Genomic DNA, 7,010 nt, shown 5'->3' on the forward strand with positions numbered 1-7,010 from the left:
ACCTTGGGGGGGGGGGGATCAATTAACATCTCACGTACAAAACTGAGAAAGAACTACACTTTAAGGATCCAACCGTAGATTGATGTTACTTTTTATTTATTTATTATTATCACAACTCGATCCGTAATCGAAGCCAAGAGCATGGGAGTTGTAAATTCTGACATATACGGTTGAGGTACATAGTTTCTCAAACTTTGGTCCCTAGTTAGTGTTAGGAAATTAACAGTACAACAAGACCTTTCCCGTCTTTGTGATGAGATGAGAACAAAAAATAGAAGAGAAAAACATAAAAATACAAAGAGAAATAGAGAGATTGCACACACAAAATTTATCGAGGTTCGGCTCAAATTGAGCCTACGTCCTCACCCGCCCCTTCTTCACTGTTTTTACTATAATTAAATGAAAGCTTACAAATGATCTTCTCTCAAGTTGATATAACTTAACTTGAGGATCACTTTCTCTTAAACTCACTTGAGGATTACAACCTTCTTTCAAACTCACTTGAGGATTATAGATTTGTATGTGGTTCTTCTTCTTGCTTCTTGCTTTCAACCTTCACCATCTCCCCTCTATTTATAGTAAGGATATGCCTCTTGGGTACATCACATTCATTGCATGAGAAAGTCCAAAGACTAGCCCTTTTTTTTCCCAATGCATGGGGAAAGACAATCTATCAATGCATGCATGTAGTCAATCATAAAATCTCTATAGATTAAATCCATATTAATTTATCACGAGGATGGATCCCAGTTCTCATCAATCTCCCCCTCCATCCTCATGAGGAGAAAATTTTTAAACAATAGTTATACCTACCTTTCTTCGGCATATAAGTCATGCTTCTCTTTTGGTAGAGGCTTCGTCATCATGTCAGACGAATTTTGGCTTGTATCAATCTTCTTAATGTGTAAAAGACGATTCTTCAAAGCATCACGGATCCAATAAAAGCGTACGCCGACATGTTTTATCATTGAGTAATAGGTAACATTTTTACTCAAGTCGATAGTGCTCTGACTATCACAGTATAGAGTGTACTTCTCTTGCTTGAGAGATAGCTCCTTCAGAAAATTCTTCATCCACAAGAGCTCCTTTCTGGCTTCTGTAGCAGCGATATACTCAGCTTCTGTGGTGGATAATGCGATACACTTTTGCACCTTTGATTGCCATGATACGACTCCCTCTGTAAAGGTAAATAAGTATCCTGATGTGGACTTTCTTTTGTCCAAGTCACCTGCCATATCAGAATCAGTGTAGCCTTCCAAGATAGCTTTTCCATCTCTAAAACATAAAGAATATTTAGAGGTTTCTCTAAGATATCTTAGGGTCCACTTTACTGCTTCCTAATATTCTTTACCAGGATTAGAAAGATAACGACTTACCACTCCAACTGCATGTGCTATGTCGGATCTTGTACAAACTATGGAGTACATCAAACTTCCGACGGCCGAGACAAATGTAATGCTCTTCATCTCATTCTTCTCCTTCTCACTTGAAGGGCTTTGTTGTGTACTTAGCTTAAAATGAGCTGCTAGCGGTGTGCTGACTAGCTTAGAATTCAACATATTGAACCTCTTCAGAACACGTTCAATGTATCTTTCTTGTGATAGCCACAACTTTCTCGTACTTCTGTCTCGAGAAATCTTCATTCCTAATATATATTGTGCTGCTCCTAAGTCCTTCATGTCAAATGAGTTGCTTAGCTCTTTCTTTAACCTATCAATTTTAGACCTATCTTTTCCAACAACAAGCATATCATCAACATATAAAGAGAGAATAATGAAATTATCATCCGAGAACTTTTGGACATAAACACAATGATCTGCAGATATTCTTTTATACCCATGGTTAAGCATAAAAGAATCAAACCTTTTATACCATTGTCGTAGTGTCTGCTTGAGTCCGTGCAAGCTCTTCTTCAATTTGCAAACCAAGTGTTCTTTGCCCTTTACCTTGAAACCCTCTGACTGCTCCATATAGATTTCTTCTGCCAAATCACCATGGAGGAATGATGTCTTCACATCTAACTGCTCAACCTCAAGGTCTTGAGAAGCAGCAAGACCAAAAATAACCCAAATAGAAGACATCTTTACAACAAGAGAAAAAAATTTCTTCATAGTCAACATCTTTCTTCTGACACGAGGCGAGCTTTGTACTTGACTTGGTCATTTCCTTCATTCTTGATTTTGAACACCCATTTGTTCTTTAAGGCTTTTCTGTTCTTAGGTAGCTCCACCAAGTCATAAGTGTGATTCTTATGCAAAGAATCCATCACCTCTTGCATAGCTTTCTTCCACTTTGCACGATTATCATGAACTTGTGCTTCATGGAAACTTTTCGGTTCACCTGTATCTGTTACTATAGTATACTTTAAAGCAGGATATCTAGTTGAGGGTTGTCATTCTCTCTCTGACCGTCTCAATTGAGGTACTTGTGGCTGATCCATATATGGTGGCTCTAGATGTTCATGCTCCCCCTGATCAAAACCTGGGGAACTTGCAATTTCTTCTTCTTTCTGCACATCTTGAAAATCATTATTTTCTAGCATGGGAGAAGGAAAAACAACTGGTGTAGAGATTGAATCTGGATAATATGAGTGTTTTGTGGCTCCTCTTCTTTTTCAAAATTAGAAAGTGTTTTATCTTCACAAAAAACAACATCCCTGCTCCTCACAATTTTCTTATTTTTAGAATCCCACAACCTATACCTAAATTCATCATTTTAATATTCTAGGAAGATGCATGGAATAACTTTATCATCAAGCTTTGTTCTTTTCTCCTTAGGTACATGTACAAATACCTTGCACCCGAACACAACGCAAGTGAGAATAGGAAATATCCTTTCCACTCCAAACTCTTTCAAGAATATCTCCATCCAAGGGAACTGAGGTGGACATGTTTATCAAGTAGCAGGCTGTTCGCACTGCTTCTCTCCAAAATATTTTTGGTAATTTAGCTAAGGATAGCATACTCCTTATCATTTCCACAATTGTACGGTTCATCTTTTCTATAGTCCCATTGTGTTGCGGTGTGTGTGGAACAGTCTTTTGGTATCTAATGCCATAAAAAGAACAATAGTCTTCAAACATCTTTGAAGTATACTCACCACCATTATCAGTGTAAATATACTTCAAGAGCTTTTCGGTTTCTCTTTCAACTTTGGTATGAAAGTCTTTGAAAACTTCAAAGACTTGATTACTTCAAGAGCTTTTCGGTTTCTCTTTCAACTTTGGTATGAAAGTCTTTGAAAACTTCAAAGACTTGATCTTTGGTTTTTATGAAAGTCTTTGAAAACTTCAAAGACTTGATCTTTGGTTTTTATGATATACACCCACACCTTTCTAGATGCATCATCTATAAAGGTCACAAAGTATGAGGCACCACTAAAAGTTTTTTTTTATTTATGGGTCCGCATACATCCGAATAGACTAAGTCCAATATGCTAGTTTTTTTTTGTTATATTTTTAACAAAAGGAACCCGATGTTGTTTCCCAATCAAGCAGTGATCACAGTGGGATAGTATTGTACCTTGCATGGATGGAAGTAGTTGTCGCCTTGCAAGAGTTTATAGCCCTTTCTCGCTCATGTGGTCAAGCCGCTTGTGTCACAAATCCATAGAGATACCTTCCACTATTCCAAGTTCATCATTCTCTAAGTGAAACTAAGTCTTATAGAGAGTGCAACACTTCTTTCCTCTTGCTAGTACAAGTGATCCTTTGGTAAGCTTCTAACATCCTTTATCAAAGCTACTCGTGTATGCTTCTTCATCAAGCTTGCTAGTAGAGAAAGATTGAGACGAAAATCGGGCACAAATCTAACATCTTTTAGAACCATCTTTGTTCCAAGGTTAGTAGTAACACAAATATTTCCAATGCTAAGAATTTGAGAAGAGTTTTTGTTACCCATTTTTACCATTCCAATATTACCTTCACGAAGCGAAGTGAAGTAGTCCTTCCGGGGAGTAGCATGGTAGGAGGCACTGGAATCAATCACCCATTCCGAGTCTTGGCAAGTGAGACCTGCACAGTCTTCTTTACATGCCGAGAAAAGCACAATTTCATTGTCACTGACAACGACTGCACTTTCATTCATTTCTTGTTTGTCATTGGTCATTCCTTCCTTTTGTTCTCGCTTGAGCTTGCAACATTCTCGTTTTATGTGTCCTTTCTTCCCGTAGTGATAGCAACTAATATCCTTTCTAACCTTTGATTTTCCTCTTGACTTGTCTCGATTCCGAGGCTGTCGATATTTGCCCATCCCCTGTTCTCGGTAACAAGAGCATGAGAATAGGAGGATCCAAATGACTTTCTTCGTATTTCTTCATTCAGGAGGCTGCTTGTAATTTGTTTCATGAATACAACTCCATCAGGTACAGAGTTGCTAAGAGACATCACCAACGTCTCCCAACTATCTGGTAACGAGCTAAGCAAAAGAAGGGCTTGAAGCTCATCTTCCAACACCATTTTCATGACTACAAGTTAATTTACAATACTTTGAATTTCATTCAAATGTTCAGATATAGAATCACCCTCCTTGAACTTGAGATTGACAAGCTTCCGAATCAAGAAAGCTTTGTTGCTGACGGTTTTTCTTTCGTAGAGATCTTTAAGTTTCTTCCACAAGCTGCTCGCCGAAGTCTCATTTGTCACATGGTGGAATACAATGTCATCCATCCATTGCCGAATTGTACCAATAGTTTTCTGATCGAGCTTCTTCCAATCATCTGCTGACATGGACTCTGACTTGGAGGATTCACCTTCAACTGATGCATAGAGGTCCTTGCAATATAGAAGATCCATCATCTCGCCTTCCATATCATCCAATTGCGGCCATTCAAACTGATTATTCGAACGCCGCTGATAGGAGTCTCCATCTCAACACAAGAAGATTAGCAACCTTGCTCTGATACCACTATTGGGAAATTAACAGTACAACAAGAACTTTCTCGTCTTTGTGATGAGATGAGAATAAAAAATAGAAGAGAAAAACAAAGAAATACAAAGAGAAATAGAGAGATCGCACACGCAATATTTACCGAGGTTCAGCTCAAATTGAACCTACGTCCTCACCCGCCCCTTCTTCACTGTTTCCATTATAATCAAATGAATGCTTACAAATTGTCTTCTCTTAAGTTGGTATAACTTAACTTGAGGATCACTTTCTCTCAAACTCGAGGATTACAACTTTCTCTCAAACTCACTTGAGGATTACAGATTTGTATGTGGTTCTTCTTCTTGCTTCTTGCTTTCAGCCTTCACCATCTCTCCTGTATTTATAAGTAGGATATGCCTATTGGGTACACCACATTCATTACATGAGGAAGTCCAAAGACTAGCCCTTCCTTTTCCTAATGCATGAGAAAAAACAATCTATCAATACATGCATGTAGTCAACCACAAAATCTCCGTGGATTAAATTCATATTAATTCATCGTGGGGATGGACCCCGGTTCCCATCAGTTAGAGTTGCCATTTTTCTTGTGCACGTAACAGCCAGCATTTTCATGGAGCACAGTTCCCATATCGTTGGAATTATTTTCATGGAGCACAGGTTGCAAATATTATTCTACTTCCAATCTCCCTCCGACACAAACATTAATTGACCCAGATATAATTCAGAAAACTTGATACGGAATCATGAAGCCGCGTGAGCTGGAAGAACAAAATTTCCTTTTTCCTTTTTTTTTTTTTTGGCCCGGCAACGTGCTGCGCATGCATTAATCTCCCAAATTCCAAAATATTAAAGCATATGAAACCTTGCCCGTTGCTCCTCCTCCCCCTCCTAAATAATCGGCATTCACTTCCAAATTTAGAACGCATTCAGCAAAAGCAACATTGACATTTTGATCCCTTTCTCTCTCTTCACCGTAATCATAATCATAATCTTTTTTTTTTCACGTTGAGGGGAGAGAGAGAGAGGTGGGGGGAGAGGGATCCGGAGGAGGAAGAAGATGTTGCAGAGAGCGGCCAGCAATGCCTACTCTTGGTGGTGGGCCAGCAACATCAGGACCAAGCAGTCCAAATGGCTCGATACCGATCTCGGAGGCAAGCTAGCTCCTTCCCTATTCAAATTTTCATCAGAAGATCCATTTTTTGTTAAATATTTCCTAATGTTTCCTTAATCTGGAGCCTGATACTGTAGAAATTTGATTTTTTTTCAATGTGTGTGTGTGTATATATATATATATGTGTTAGAATTTGAATCTCTTAATCATCACGTTTTGGTAAATTGATGGATTTTCCACCTATATACTCCACAAATCAATCTCCAAAATTTACCCCAAAATGTAGATATTTGTTAGTTTCCCAAACAATCTACCACATGGAGTTAGATTACCGCAAACTTAACGATATTAGTTTTGTAATGGTGTGTGGGGGAAATTTAAGCTCTTGGTCTACCACACAGAGAAATTAGAAGACATCCTGGAAAATATTTGATGTAGGTGCTTTCGGATGAATGCTTGAACGAAATAACGCTTGTTATGCACCGATGATGAAATGTTTCAAAGTTTAAAACTTTGGCTTGCCTTTCGTTTTAACCATCATAAAGTTTCTTCCTTTGCAAAATTTATGGCATTTGTTTGTTGGATACAGGGTTGAGATGCTAATTTCTTGATTTGAGTAATGTACAACCACAATTATATGTATTGCCTTAAAATACTTTAATAAATATGTAAGAAAAGACTGCTTGAGGACTAAATTCTGTAAACTTTCCATGTTGTTTAGCATACTTTGGGGATGCCCATCAATAACATAGTCATAATGTTTTCAGGACCTTGTGTTTTCCTTTCAATTTGTCCAACTTTACAATAATTGTGCCTCTCCGGTACATTGCTTTAGAATTTTAATTTGTTTTTAGATTCAGAGGATATCAATTAAAATTTTCCTTTTAAATAGCCATATATACTAATTTATCACTTAGTCATATTATTTGTGATAAATGTTGTCAATGTGGTAGATTCTTTTAGTTTGCTGCATTTTGCTTGTTGGTCTGAGCTTATGGATTTTTTGTGATCAC

Source organism: Asparagus officinalis, chromosome 7 (assembly GCF_001876935.1).
Source record: "Asparagus officinalis chromosome 7, Aspof.V1, whole genome shotgun sequence".
Lineage (NCBI taxonomy): Eukaryota > Viridiplantae > Streptophyta > Magnoliopsida > Asparagales > Asparagaceae > Asparagus > Asparagus officinalis.